The 16,326-nt window shown below is 42.8% G+C and overlaps 1 long non-coding RNA gene across 1 annotated transcript; it reads left to right on the forward strand.

Moving 5' to 3' along the window:
• Positions 1-1,872: 1,872 nt before the first annotated feature.
• LOC309349724 lies at positions 1,873-15,224 on the forward strand. The gene is made up of 3 exons (XR_014160136.1): positions 1,873-2,016; positions 6,362-6,479; positions 13,870-15,224. It is a non-coding gene; the product is annotated as an uncharacterized lncRNA (long non-coding RNA).
• The last annotated feature ends 1,102 nt before the right edge of the window (positions 15,225-16,326 follow it).

Consider the following 16,326-nt stretch of genomic DNA (forward strand, 5'->3'; position numbering starts at 1 on the left):
AAGTAGATAGGTCTTTCTGTAATTCACAAGGGAGAATTACCGTGAGAAGGAAGGATAGGATGAAAATAGCATTACCAGTCTTGTTTTTTGAAACTGTTTGAGTATAATATAGTGATCTGTTGTATACCTATGTTTCTTCTTCTTCTTCTTCTTTTCCCTTTTTGAAATACAGCAATTTACACCTACCTTAATTCTGCAAGTAAAGTGCTCTTCCTCTGTGCAATTTGCGAAACCATTTCAGTGTGGATTGCATAGTTGCGCTCTGTCTGTGCTTCTTTCCCATGTTGCCACAAAAGTAATGTCAAAAACTTTTTTTAAGTTCCCAAAGTCTCTTCCACACATCCCAAGGCAAACAGAAGCAAGCTGCATTTCAATTTTGTGAGTGGATTGCTGCTGTGTATCATTATTATTACTATTGTTATTAATTAAATTTGTATGCCCCCCTCCATCTGAAGATCACGGGGTGATTCACAACATAAAAATACAAAATGAGAACACAGAATGCATTTAAAAAATAAGAAATAAATTTAAATCAATACACCAGCACCAGATTCCTTCACACACACAAAAGAAAAGACTACAGGGATGACAACAGGTGCTTAAGGAAGTCCTCTCTTATGGACTAAAATTATGTTTTAAAGAAATTGGAAAACAGGTAATCAACAAGACGTTCTTCAGGTGACAATGGACAATGGACTACAACTCTTAGGACTGGACCATTGGCAATCTTGGCTGGGGATTGTGGGAGTGGGGAATCCAACATCATCTGGAGGCCACGGTATTGGCTACCCCTGAATTAGAGGGTTACAAAACAAAAAACAACAACCCAGACCTGAAGGGGCCTGAACAGTTTTAAATCATGTCTAGGTTCTGAAGGGATATCAGATCAGAAGAGGATACGTAAAGATACATATTCAGGCAATATGTCTATTATAAAGTCAACCAAAATATCACAAAATGGGGCTGCAAAATACTATGCTATGGAGATGCCTAGCCTGCCTCGAAGGATGTGGGGATGGTCTCCCTTTGGCAATGGGGCTGCAGGAAGAAGGATGTGAAATGAAAATGCAGCCCAGCTGCAGGCGGAACAGCAGGTGCCTCCGAGTTCTGACAGAGGAGCATCACCACTCAGGTTCTGGTGGGTGGGTTGTCACGGTGACAAGGACCCACCCTCCTTTGTGACATCTCTTGCTTCTCCTTTAAAAGCCACTGACTTGCAGGCGGCCATTGTGGGTCAGTAGTGAGGCGAGTGGAGGAGAGAGGAGTTAGTGGCAGTTGGTGGAGATTAGGTTGAGGATTAGTGAATTGGGGTTTTTTTTTTCTTATTTTGATTTCATTTATTACTTTTATTTGTATTTGTATATATGTATCAGTACAAAAAGATAATATTAGGGCCTAATCTAGTTGCTCTGCCCAGGGTAGGAGTAAACTGCCCTCTTCCTGACCTCACAGAGCCAACTTGGAGCAAGTGCCCTGTGGGAAGAAACTGTTAGGATATTTCCGTTCCACCTTAAGAAGGGAGCAGGATGTTTGTGTCACAGCCTGCGTATTTCCTATTCACAGGAAGTTTATGTTTTGTCTATTGCTTTTGTTCTCTCTCTGTGCCTGAACATCGAAGCAGGCAGTCATGTTTTTTCTTTGTTCTGACCAACGCTGAATAAAGTTGTAAATATGCTCTCTTGAGTGCACCTTTCGCTGTGAGAACTCTGCTGATAGAGCGTGCACAAGCTCTGGAATGTGGCAAGCTATATTGCTGAGGCTCGTGTCGCTAATTGATTGATACTGCGTTTCTATGAGAGATCGATGGATCGTCCGAAGACGGCGTGGGGGTTATGATGGCCTCTGTCTCCCTGGCAGTATCCCAACAGAAACTTCTGGTGCTGTCTCCTCCCTTGGTGGGATGGTGGGCGTTGTTTTGTGAGCTTGTGGATCTTGGTGTGTCTTATCCACATGGTTAGCTGCTTGGAGGACTCCAGTGGAAAAGTGGGATATGTTTTTGAGACCCAATTTAATTATGTAAGTTGTTCTAAACTTTAAAAATATATATATTGCATTTTGATGCTGTAACCTACGAGAGTGGGGCCCCTAAGACATTTTGGTACCTGAGGCGAGCCAGAAGACGGTGGGAAGAAGGGGTGAATGAAGAACCACATCAGGAACAAGTGGGGGATAAAGATCTATATTGGTAACAAGGAGGGTTATCAAATCAACCTTACCCAATGGTTGACGTGGGAATCAAGAGTTGTTGCGCGGGGGGGGGGGCTGCTCTGAATCATGCCAGATGGGTGCAGAGCCCAGGGCAGCCCCCATTTGCTTCCTAGGGGTGGAAGGAGACCAGCAGTGCCTCCTATTCACAGAGAAGCTGCAGAGGGGGCAGTATTGAGGGGGGGATGCTGAGAAGCAGGCATATCTGTCCTCCAAGGAGCACACTCCAGCAGTGGCCGATGCATTCCTTAAAAGCCAGATATCCTGTCCATGTGGATCCTGCCACCTGAGGCGCTCACCTCACCTTGCCTCATAGATGAGCTGGCCCTGTAACCTCTCCTGTGAAGGGCGGGTAATAAAATAATTACTAGTAGTTTTAGTAGTTGTACTAGTAGTAGTAGTAGCAGCAGCAGCAGCAGCAGCAGCAGCAGCAGTTTAATACAATATAAAGCAACTCAGCACAGAAAATAAATCAGAGCTTCAAATGTTCATTTTTAAGAGGAACTGGTTCTACTTCAAGTTCAGCGTATCCCAGAAGGAACTAATTACAGTTCATAGTCAACCCTTTATGAAGCGGACTAGTTTGGATCACATTCAGTTCAAGTTCAGCCAAATGATCTTTGGCAATGTTTTTTCAGCATTCAGAATGTTACTAGCAGCTGTGCTGAAGTATAAAATACAGTTACGAAGGCTAAGGGAGCATCAAAAAATGAACACAGTGGAATGTGAACTATTTCATTTATTTTTCCCAACAATTGTGAAGAAACTTGAAGATGATGAACTAGAAATCTACCCCAAAATAAACTTATTGCATGTTCACTTCACTCATAAATTATGGGAACTACTTTCAGTAAGTGTTTGGAGACTTTTAGACTAATTCAGTGACCTTTGTGAAACTGAGCTATTTCACTCCAAGGCCTGAAATAAATGCATAAAAGAATGTGAAGTGAATAGTATGCATATAAATGGTTTTTAACTGGGGTGGTGGCAGCTGCTTTTGTTCTCAGTAACTGGCAACTCTCCACTGCAAGCCTGTGTAAGAAAGGTAAATTCCTGCACTAATGGGTCTAGTAATTTACTCAGCTAGACTTTTACAAAAGTACATTAACACTTTACCCAACCTAAAGCAAACAACCATTCAAACAGAGCACATCAGGTGAGAAATCATAGCTCTTTTTCCACTGCTGTGGTGAAGAATCAAGTGTAGTTCTACATAACATTGAAATGTTATGACTTACCCATTAACTCTTGGAGTTAATTAAGGAGGAAATCAACTTGATTTTACCATGCAGTTGTTTGCAAAGTCATTTACCCTCTTTACCCTGGCCTTTGACCCTTGAGATTATCGTTTTAGTACCCTCTCCATGTTTGTGATTGTAATTTGTTTTAAGCTGTTTTTTTTAAACTTTTATTTTGCTTTAAACAGGTACATATAAATATAGACAACCAAAATTACAAAGGAAAATTCCATAATAGTAATGGGGGGGACTAAAAAAACTACAAAAAATATCGAAGTACATGACACAGAACATAAGCAACTATGGGAAAGATAAAAGAAAAGAAAAATAGAAAAAAAATGAAAAGAAAAAGGAAGATGAGCCAAAGCAGGAAAGCTCATCTATTGTACACTTCCGTCAAGCTCACAACAGATCATTATTCTTATCAATTATCTCTTTCTGCATTCCAAAGGAATCCCACATCTTGGTATCAGGGAACATTTCTCTATGCGGTATCATTCTAAACATAGCCAGATCTTTCTTGCTGAGCCCTTGTCCCCTAAATAATTATTTAAACATTCCCATTCTTCTTTCACCAATTTTTTAGGTTTATCTCTTATTGCATCTGTCAGCTTTGCAAGCTCCAAGTACTCGTACAATTTGACTACCCATTCCTCTTTAGTGGGTGTATTTTAAGCTGTTTTTAAGGTAAAAATACCTTTAAAAGTGACCTGCCCTGTGACTTTAGGATGAAGGGTGGAGTAAGAGGGAATGAGCTTCCCCATAGTTAAAATACCTCATTCATGAACCACATAGGACTTTGTATGTTTCAGAACCGGTGTTGCCAACATGATGCCTGTAGGTACCCACAGAGCAGTGGCGTAGCGTGGGGGGTGCAGGGGGGCTGGCCGCACCGGGCGCAACATCTGGGGGTTAGGGTTAAAGGTAAAGGTAAAGGTACCCCTGCCTGTACGGGCCAGTCTTGACAGACTCTGGGGTTGGTGCGCCCATCTCACTCAAGAGGCCGGGGGCCAGCACTGTCCGGAGACACTTCCGGGTCACGTGACCAGTGTGAGAAGCTGCATCTGGCGAGCCAGCGCAGCACACGGAAACGCCGTTTACCTTCCCGCCAGTAAGCGGTCCCTATTTATCTACTTGCACCCGGGGGTGCTTTCGAACTGCTAGGTTGGCAGGCGCTGGGACCGAGCAGCGGGAGCGCACCCCGCCGCGGGGATTCGAACTGCCGACCTTTTGATCGGCAAGCCCTAGGCGCTGAGGCTTTTACCCACAGCGCCACCTGCGTCCCCAGGGTTAGGGTTAGGGTTAGGGGGCACAAATCCACAGGTTAGGGGGCGCAAATCCACGGGTTAGGGGGCGCAAATTACTTGTCTTGCCCCGGGTGCTGACAACCTACGCTACACCACTGCCACAGAGGTCTTCCCTGGTGCCCACAGTGTACTGTGTACCCATTAATACCCCCAGGAAAAAAGCACTGCACACAACTATTCACACTGTCACCCGTAAGATTCATCTGCCCGTCCACTCAGCTTCTGAACAACGAATGGGATGTGTGAGAGAGAACAAATAGGCATTTGCCTCAGGCAGGAAAACGCTCTTCACTGCAGCCTGTAGCACTAAACAAGAAATGAAAAGAACATCTCGAGGAGGTACCAACTAGCATAGGAAGATGAGTCCACACCACAGCCCTTGTACTAGTCTCCAGTTTATAGTCCACACTAGTGGTTATCAGTACATGCTGAATCAGCATGCTTGACAGTTGAAAACACCTCCATCTGGAAGCCTGTGTTGCAAAAAACCCGCACTGTTTTTCAAATTACTGAAGGTGTTATCCTAAGCAGTCGGCTGGGGAAATGACTTCCTAGGTGTTCCTGATATCTTGTGACAAGACAAAACTAATTTCTCTTTCCAAAAGAGGTGACTCATCCTGACAGTGTGCTTGTTTTAATTTGCCTTCCAGTTTATCTGAATTCCTGTCAGCAAAGGGATAATTAGCAATACTGAACTGTCACTAGATGAAATGCTTGGGCCATATTTTTAGGTGGATAGACAGAGCATTGCTTCTGGTCAATAAATGCTTCTGGCCCACCTTAACCAATGTGCAAGATTAGGAATTTCTGCGACACAGCAGGACCATTTGTTATTCTGCGTAGTATTAACAGAAAGCTATTTTCAAACCATGTTCAGATGGAATGTAAACTCAGGCTATGTTTGTTTTGAAGAACTGTCACCATAATTTTTGGATGGGTACTCTAAACCATAAGCTTAACTATGGTTTAATGATACACTATGATATAATGATACAACACTATGTGTTGGTGCACAGGGAGAAAATTGTGGCTGTCCGGCTTCTCCCCTGGTCCAGCTGCTGCTGTACTGCCAGGAGCTAAGCTATGGACAAAATCTGGTGCACCCCCTCCCAATATTTCTCATTTTCACAATAATTCCTTTTGGCATAGTTGCATTTTTATGGGTTATCTCAATAGGCTCACTGAAACTTTACATTTATTACAAAAATATAAATTGTTGTTATTTTGTGCCCACACCCAGTGCTTTTTTTCTGGGGGGGACACATGGGTACATATACCCCTAAACATTTTGTGAATCTATGTTTGGCCTCATTGAGGGGCAGTATTTCAATATGAGTGGGAAAATGAGAGTACCCCTAAACATTTTTTTAGAAGAGAAAAAAGCACTGCCTGCACCTAAATCCAATGCTGTGATGCTCCCAAATACTCCATTTGTTTGTTTGTTTGTTTGTTTGTTTGTTTGTTTGTTTTGGTCTTTGGAAGCAGGGGATAATAGTCCTAAAAGGAATGTGTGTGGTTTGAATACCTTCCAGCTGCTGTGAAATGTTTCCTCATGATATTTCTCAATGTGTGAATGTGGGTATTGATAATACTTTCTCTGCTTGCCTTTAGAAAACAACACATCTGCAATCAAGGTGTGCAGTCTCTTCCCAATCTATGGGAACTAGGTGACCAGGAAGAAAAGAAACCCTGATTGGTAAACACGGTCGAAAGATTTCTGGGACCCATAGTAAGTGTGACATAATCACCTTTCTTGGAACTTGAGAATCAAGTTTAAAAGACTGGCTCTAGTTACTTCTCTAATTACTGATAGCACAACCTGGTTATTTAGTACTCTTTGTTAAGGTCATCGTACTGTTGTTTTCATTACTAGCTGTAGAGGGAGTGTTGATACTGATGTTTTTATATCCGAAGCTAAGGACTTATCCACACTTAACTTTTGCCTGCTCTTTCTAGGCACAAGTCTCCGTTTTAAAGCTCCGTCTTCAAGCACTCTTTTTAAAATTTGCCCCAGAGCTTTTCTTGCAAAAAACACCACTCTTTAAAGCTGAATCACAACAAACAGTAATGGCAGGGATTGGCTTGATTCCCCATTTGCCCTGCTGTGGATTTCTTAAGTTTTGGAAGTAACTTTCTGAGGGAAAATGGAGGCTATATGCTCAAAGAGTGGGACCTCAGATGTCCTGAAAGGCATGCAAAGTGCCTCCTTGTATCCTATCCGTAGATTAAATCTAGAAATAATTAGGAAAAAAATCTTTTCTTTTTTCCTTACATTTTCCTTGCCTGCTGCAGGTTCCTTGACCTAATGCAAGACAAATCCCTTTCTTTGGCTTCCAAATACTCTCTGCTATTAGCCTTCTTAATCTTTGTACTGCAGCTATATTTTTAAAACATATAAATCAATGCCTCTCCTGCAATTTAAAATAATTTATGATCCAATATATTTGTCTGTTATGAACCACTCTGGCTGTGGCCCTGTACAGAGTATAAATGCTCACATAATCCCTGTTGAATACATTGGGACTGGCTTCCGAGTAAACATAAATAGGATTGCACTTTAAGTTCAGTGAGATTTATCTCATCCAGATTTTAGCTGCTGTCATCTCCTAGAGACTTCTAACTGGGCTTCTGCTAGATATACAAAAATGCTTTTGTAAATTTCCCCACGGGCACTTCAATGAGATGGGGTGTGTTGACTTTTCTTTTTCCAGTCTGGTGAATGTTAGATCCTTGGAACAGAATATGTGCAAAAGGTGAAAACTTGACTGGTAAACACTGTGCTAAGAGCTCCTGTTTATTTTGGTTATCTTGGCAGGCAGTCCAAAGTCAAAGCAATCTTTGCAGACTACAAAGATCCCCTCAAGGCGTTCAATTATTGTTGATCATAAAATAATGATGATTTTGCTCTTGTCAGCTTGTCTGTCTTGGCCTGTTCTTCACCTCAGCCTGCAGGCTCAGGGGATTTCACAAGAGAAATGAGTATATAAAAAAGAAATAAAGAAATGAGTTTGGTTTTATAGCATCCTGTGGGTTTGGAAAAAGAACATACTCTATGAGGAAACACTGTAGCAGGTATACCTTAATACCAGGAAGCAGCAGGAATCGGAGGAACTTCTATAGTTCTATTTATTTATGAATTACAGAGCAGGGGCTCATCATAGCAGCTAAGACTTGCTACCCAAGCAAAACTAAGACCACATTCACCCTGTACATTTAAAGTACTATGATACCACTTTGAACTGTCACGGCTTCCTGCAAAGTATATTGGGAACTGTACTTTGTTAATGGTGCTGAGAGTTGTTAGGAGACTTCGATTCCCCTCATGAAACTTGTTTCCAGAGTTTTTTAACAGTTAATTCCTCTTCACAGGGAACTCTGGGAACTGTAGCTCTTTGAGGGTTTTTTTTCCCCAGTGGAGAAACTGGTGATCCTGTCAAAAGCCAAGTTCTTGCTGTGGAATGGTGAGATAAAACAGGCAGTTGACACGGTCACACCTTACCATCCTTCTCCAAAGTTTTGGAGCCTGAGCAGCTCCTAGATCAGACAAAGACTGGAGTGCAACTGGCACAAGTATCACTCTGAAGCAGACTGGACACTTGTAAGAACGTAAAATCATGCCTACTATTTGACAGTCTAGGCTGCAAAAAGGGCTCAGTTTGCATTGCATCCTGTAGTAGCCTGCTAGCAGGATGTCCCTATTTTCATTGGTGAAATGTTGGAGGGTATGCAGATGGTCTAGAGGTTACTGACTTCCAGTGTGGAAGAGGGACCTCTGGAGCCCTCAAAGACCAGATGTGACCAACAGGCTACACACTTTGAGGTTAAGTTTGCTTGATTTCAGAGTAATCCAGAACTTGTTGCAACTCCAACTAAGTACCCAGTGCTGCTACTAAGGATATTTTGTGGGGTCAGTTTCACCTTATGCAATCAGCTGGTGTGGACAAGGTGATGGTGACATGCCCCCTTGACCCCATCCCTCCTGGCGTATCAGACCTAGCAGAGGAGGGCTGACTGGTTGAGTCCAGAGTTGGGTTAACACTTGACTGGGAGACTGGGTGGTTCCTGCTGCACTGAAAGAGGCACTGGTATGACCGCTCTGAAAGAAACCAGCTCTGGACCCTTTTGATTGGAACAGCCACCAACCAGTTGCAAATGCCCCCTTTTGAGGGGGAAAATGGTGGAAAGGGCCATGGTAGGGCAGCTGAAAGCATTCTTGGAGGACACAGATTATAGATCCATTCCAATCTGGGTTCACACCTGGCCACAGAACTGAGCCAGGGTCGGTCTCCCTAGTGGATGACCTCCACAAAGAGTGAGGCAGAGGGAGTGCAAGTTTGCCCTTCTGCTTCTTGATCTCTTGTTGGCTTTGATACCACTGATTATGTTATGCTCATGGGGAAGGGGAATTGAGGACACTGTATTTCATTGGTTCTAATTCTGCCTTTAATGGGACGTGGGTGACACTGTGGTCTAAACCACAGAGCCTAGGGCGCTGGATCCAGCTCTGACATGGAAGGCTCAGGTAGCCTCAGGGGCTGGGGGTGCCTTTTGCCAACTGCAATTGCTTTGATAGCTACAGCCATTCCAGGAACCAGAAAGCCTTGTTGCAGTAGTTCATGTGTTGTTTACTCCAGGACTGGATTACTGCGATTTGATTTATGTGGGGATTTTCCTTGTGCAAAGGCTGCAGTTAATGCAGAATGCTGCTGCACAGTTGCTGACAGGAGTGAGGCCTTGTCAGCATATAACCAGTGCTCAAAGTTCTGCACTGGTTGCTGATCTGCTACTGGGCTAGGTCCAAGATCTTGCTCTCTCTCTGTATGTGTAATATTAGTTAATAACTTGGGGCCAGTTTACCTGTGAGATCACCTTACACCATATGTGCCTACTTGCCTTCAATCCATAGAATTGTCACTACTATAGGTGCCACATAATGCCAGTTCCACATTTGTAATAACTCAGTCATTCAGTGTGGTAGCACCTTTGGAACTCCCTGCCTAATGATATCAATCAGGTGCCTTCAGTGTATTCTTTTCGGCACCTGCTAAAAACTTTGTTGTTTAGGCAAGCCTACCCAGATTCTTAGGGACTCGGATGGCGCTGTAGGTTAAACCACAGAACCTAGGACTTGCCGATCAGAAGGTCGGCGGTTCAAATCCCCGTGACGGGGTGAGCTCCCGTTCCTCGGTCCCTGCTCCTGCCAACCTAGCAGTTCAAAAGCACATCAAAGTGCAAGTAGATAAATAGGTACTGCTCTGGCGGGAAGGTAAACGGCGTTTCCATGTGCTGCTCTGGTTCACCAGAAGCGGATTAGTCATGCTGGCCACATGACCAGGAAGCTGTACGCCAGCTCCCTTGGCCAATAAAGCGAGATGAGCACCATAACCCCAGAGTCATCCCTTTATCTTTACCTTTACCCAGATGCTTGGAAATGCTGGTGTGAATTCTAATCTGTTTTAGTATTCTAACTGTTTGTATGTTTCAAAGTATTGTAAATTTCATTGATTTAACTGCTTATCTTTTTTGTAACCTACTTTGAGGTTTGATTGTTTTACAATCAAGCAGTGTATAAATTTTTATGGAATAAATAAATAAAAATAAGATGGTCACCTTAGAGCTTAAAGCCCCAATTTCATGAAAACATAGCAAATGATATTCTAAGTCTTAATGTTCTCAACAATTAACTTCAAAACTAAAAGGGAAATCCAATCTGCAATAGCTCCATTGGAATATCACAGTTGTGAAACACTGGGAAGTAACTGGCTGACATGTGGGCTATAATGGTCCGGAAATGTTTGAAGGGGCTTAACAGCTACTTTTGGGTCACATCACAGTGAGAAGACAATACAGTACTTCCTTATTGATCTTGGTGGGTTTGGGCAATGCCCTTGGGGAAGATGCCTTTAGTTGGCCCCCTCCCTTATTGGGTCCACCTCTTGTTTGCTTCCACTGACCTTTCACATACTCCCTTCCTCTGGACCCAAACCACACAAGCCCCCAGAGGGAAAGCAGGCAAGTGTAATATCTTGCTCTGTCTCCTGACCTCTCAGTGATTTGCACTGTTAGGGAGGGCAGGTGAATGCAGGCAGCAGCTAGGCAAGAAGGCTCTGGAGCAGCAGTTCTCAACCTGTGGGTCCCCAGATGTTGTTGGACTACAACTCCCATCATCCCTAAGCTCTGGCCTTGCCAGCTGAGGGTGATGGGAGTTGTAGTCCAACAACATCTGGGGACCCACAGGTTGAGAAAGGCTGCCTGGAGGTTGATAGTGTCGGCCCCTTGCAGGGGTGTGGGCCGTAACATGTTCCCAGTAATACCTGACCCTGACACTGGCTTACACATCTTTGCCAATGTCAATGTAACCCAACAGTCCATGGTTTGGCAAGGATCTGTCTAATCCTTCAGCTATGGACAGCTGTAAAGTGCTATCGGCTACAGGCTTCTTATACAGGTAAAATGGCAAAGAAATCCCGCCAGTTTAAAAGACAAATAGCCTTAAAAAAACCAATAACCTTTCCACATCTTCTGCTGGTCAGCCCTAGGGAAGGAGGGAGACAAATGGAGGTTTAATAAGAATGGTTGGAACAAAATGTTATCTGGGGGAAAGGTTACTATAGTTATAACTGTCTTGGGTTTCCTAAATGGACGTTAATAGTTATCAGGGATCATGGTTAACCATTCACAGATGTTGGTGTGCCTGGAGGGGTAAAATACCACTTGATGTCTTCTGACTGGTAATTTGGGGTTAGAGCTGACAGAGAGGCAGAAGCTAACAGGAGACATTTTAGAAAACAAAGTTGCCTCACCAGTTTTGATCTTTGGTCAGCTTCACCTCAGAGAGCTAGCTCCAAAAGTTAAGAAAGATTCTGTCTGAACAATTCCTAATAGAAATGCTTCTGGGTTTTTCTGGAGGGTTGTTTTGAACTCCCCCCCCCCCATCTCATTATGTATCTTTTCCCAATATTCTTTAACTTTTTTGCTTGCCCAGCACTACCACTTTTTTATTGTCATTGGGAAAACATGTGCTGTGATTAGTGAATAAGTAACTGGCAAATTACTGGAAACAATAATTTATAGTAATTTGGGTATATCACAATCTCAATATTGCAAATAAATAAATAAATAAATAAATAAATAAATAAATAAATAAGTGTGTACATTTCAAATTCATTTATTTATTTCATAAAATTTATACACTGCTTGATTGTAAAAGATCTCAGAGTGGTTTACAGAAAGACAAAACCATAAAATCGGGGGTGGGGGTAGAATACAATGCATTAAAACATACAAACAGTTTGAATACTAAACAGATTAAAATTCACACCAGCATTTCTAAGGATCTGGGTAGGCTAGCCTAAAGAAGAATGGTTTTTAGCAGGCGTCGAAAAGAAGACAGTGAAGGTGCATGGTTGATACCAATAGGCAGAGGGTTCCAACGTGTAGGTGCTACCACACTAAATGATTGAGATCTTACAAATGTGGAACGGGTATTATGTGGCACCTGTGGTAGTGTCAATTCCACTGATTGAAGCAGTCAAGTGGGCACATGTGGTGCATAGAGATCTCGTGGGTAAACTGGTCCCAAGTTACTAATGGCTTTGTATACTAATAGTATGACCTTGAACCTAGCCCAGTACAGTGGTACCTCGGGTTAAGTACTTAATTCGTTCCGGAGGTCCGTTCTTAACCAGAAACTGTTCTCAACCTGAAGCATCACTTTAGCTAATGGGGCCTCCTGCTGCCGCTGCACCACCGGAGCACGATTTCTGTTCTCATCCTGAAGCAAAGTTCTTAACCCGAGGTACTATTTCTGGGTTAGCAGAGTCTGTAACCTGAAGCGTATGTAACCTGAGGTACCACTGTAGTACATCGGTAACTAGTGCAGATCTCTGAGCTCAGCCAGTTGTTCAGAGCAGGTCTTTGAGGGCTCCACATGGGGAGTCAGTAACCTCTGGACTGTCTGAAATAACTCCGCTGGCTGGCCGCTAGAGGAAGCAATGATGAATTATATATATGTTCTGTGCCATACACACACAGCAGAAATCATTGAGTGTCACCATTAGCCAGCAACTACCTCTCCCAGTTTCTGACTGCAGAACTTTCCTGAAATCATTCTGTGCCAGACTCAGAAGGGCATAGAGCATGAAGTGGGTATGCAACATCTGTCTAATCTTTCAGGACAGTTCACTTTCTTTCCTTATCTATATATTTTCTGCTACTTTCCTATAGTTCATGCAACATTTCACTCCCATTTGTATCAGAACAGATTGGAACTCTTTTCCTTCCAACGCCATCATATGACATTCTGTGACAGCTGCACACCTGTTGCAGACAGAGGGTGCCGGTGCTTTTGCACTAATATTTAAGTTATACAATTCTAAGGGTTGATTCACACAGGTCAAATATTTCTGCACAGAAACCATATATGAATGTGTATGTTGCGGGTAAAAGGTAAAGGGACCCCTGACCGTTAGGTCTAGTCATGGATGACTCTGGGATTGTGGCGCTCATCTCGCTTTATTGGCCGAGGGAGCCGGCGTACAGTTTCCGGGTCATGTGGTCAGCATGACTAAGCTGCTTCTGGCGAACCAGAGCAGCGCACGGAAACGCCGTTTACCTTCTACCTTCTACTTGCAATTTGACGTGCTTTCGAACTGCTAGGTTGGCAGGGACCGAGCAACAGGAGCTCACCCCGTTGCAGGATTCGAACCGCCGACCTTCTCATCGGCAAGCCCTAGGCTTTGTGGTTTAGACCACAGTGCAACCTGCGTCCCAATATGTTATGGGTAGATTCCACTAATTATGACTTTCTGCTGCAGATGGAAATAGAAGTGCGCATTTCATATGTGATAAATGGCATGCATGTTTCAAACAGATTTCTACACATGCAAAGCAATTCTGTCTCAAGTAGCCATTTTGGTCCCAAGTATCTGTAGAATAATTTCTCAGGCAAACCTTGTATCCTGGCTTAAGTTTTATAAGTGTGGGGCCTTCTGGTCAAAATAATATTTTTGTTTCATCTTTTGAATTTCTTTTACTCTTTGGGGACTTTCAGTGGTGTTAGGCTGTAGTAAATCTTCAGATATAGGCAATTTAGCTCTGATACCCCTTCCCATTCAAAGTTGTGCGGGAGATCAACCATTCTCCAGTGGAGTGTTCCTGTAAATCAGCAGAGAATTGTACCAATCACTTCCACTGTCGAAAGCTTTCTTCGTCAAAGTTTTGACCTTCTGAACAGACCTTTCTATAAGCCCATTCAACTGAGGAAAGTTAGGGCTTGATGGTGTGTGTTGAAAATCCCAGTCTTTGGCAAACAGCCTGAATTCTGCACATGAGAACGGTGGAACATTATCACTGAGCACTTCATCCGGAATACGATGTCTGTTGAATATCCCTTTCAGGCTGGCAATCACTGCTCTACTGCTGGTACATTGAATTGTGCATATTTCTGGAAAGAGAGAATAATAATCTGTAACTATTAAATAGTTCTTGGAATGCCATGTGAATAAGTCAGCTTTTTTCTTTTGGTAGGGCCTTTGAGGAACTGGATTCAATGGCTCTGGTTGTTGATGTGACTTGTATTTTAAGCAGGTGAAACAACCTTCTGCCTTAGCTATTATATCCTGATTAATATATCACATATATCACATTTCGTGCATTTCCCCCCGTTTTCTCAATGGCAAGATGATCCTTGTAGATTTTATGAAGTATTTCTTTATAGGGGCTAGGAGGTATCACCACTTTGCTTTCTTTGAAGATGATGCCATCTATCGCTGTGAGTTCATGTCTGAAATTCTAGTAATCTCTGAAACTTACATCACATATGCCCTTAGTCTCCTGCCAGCCTCTAATTATTACTTCATTCAGGATTTGCATAGATCTTTATCAGATTCATCTTTGATCTGCTGTAGTTTCTCATTTGCCATTTTCATTTGCCACAGGAAGGGAAGCAACAAGCATATCCACATAAATATGTCTCTGAAATCTTTTCCACTACTATAGTGGGGGAAACAACTCTTGAAAGCGCATCTGCAGTGAACAAACATTTCCCTGTTGTGTTTAAGTCACCTACATATGATACTTCTGCAGTTTGAGCTTCGTTCATTTTGATCTGTAACGTACAGTCATTCAGTGGTTCGTGGAATAAAGTTCTGAGAGGCTTATGATCAGTTTTCACAGCCACTGTGTTGCCATAAATATATTGAGTAAATCTTTCACAAGCAAATAATATACTAAGTAACTCTTTCTCAATCTGTGCATATCTCGTTTCAGCATCAGTGAAGGACTGGTAAGGATTCTGTAAGACCGCAGCACTCAATTAGATGTTGAGGAATCTTCTGAAATCAGGATTTGGCAAAGCCACTGATTATTGCTCTCCCTTAATTATAAAGTAAGGTATTATAAAGTATAAAGTAATTGAGATATCCAGCTCAGTGATGTGCACATAGAGCATATGTATGGTTTTATGATAGATTTTGGGAGCAGATGCAATACCAAATGATAGGTGCAAACATCTATAATGTCAAAATGAAGTACTCAATGCAGAGGTGTACCTAGGCTCCCTTGTGCCCATGGCAAGGAGATGTATTGGCGGCAGTGCCACCACCAACCATCTCCAGAAAAAAATGTGACATTATTCAATAATCACAAATGACTGTTAAACTGGGTGTTTAACAGCACAATCCTACTCAAAAGTAAATCCCAAAAGTAAAAGTAAATTTACTCAAAAGTAAATGGGTCTCCTCTCTGGCTGGTAATTTGAAGTGTTCTTTTTTTTCCAAATTCCCTTGTTGAGATCTCTTGGATCTAGGCATATGCACAACTGACCATTATGTTTCTCCCCAAGTACCAATGAACTCACCCAGTCAGCTGGTTCATCTGTTTTCTTAATTACTTCTAAGTCCTCCATCCTGCCTAGCTCAGTTTGTAGGAGAGCAAATGGCACTTTCCTGCATCACTGAATAATGGGAGGCACTGTATTATTAATCTGGATGGAGTCTTCACCTGGTAGAGCAGCCTAATCCAACAAACAAGACCTGGTATTCTGCTAAGAGTGGCCCTTACCCTTGGACAGTATGGCCCTGCAATGCAAAGATGTGTTTTCACCAGATTTAATTTTTCACAGGTTGCGACCCAAGATGGGTGTCATATTCTTGGGTACAATAAGGAACAACAGGCTGCTGTTCTCTGTTTTGGCCTTATTGACAGACTGGGAGAATCTTTTTCAGATGAGTTCTGTTCCCGTTTAAATGGGATAGATGTCTCATTCACCTGCACAGAGAGACTCCAGATCCAGAGATTTTGTGAGTGATTGGTGGCTGCATCAAGTGCTGGTTTGGATTGGCTGCTGCTGCAGTAATTGGGTGGGTGATTGGTTGCTGCAGCAAGGGTTGCTGTGGATTGGCTGTCACTTCGGGAATTGGGCGTGCAGTTGCCCTCTGCTGCTGGTGAGCGGGCAGATGCATGTTGTCTTTGGCAAAGCAAAGAATTGTCAGTGTATGTCATTCGGGTTAGTGATTTTCTGCATTTGCCACCCAAAAAAGCTCAACAACTCTGGGCCATCTCCCCCCATTTTCTTA

Source organism: Podarcis erhardii (genome assembly GCF_964252035.2).
Source record: "Podarcis erhardii genome assembly, chromosome: 9".
Taxonomy (NCBI): Eukaryota; Metazoa; Chordata; class Lepidosauria; order Squamata; family Lacertidae; genus Podarcis; species Podarcis erhardii.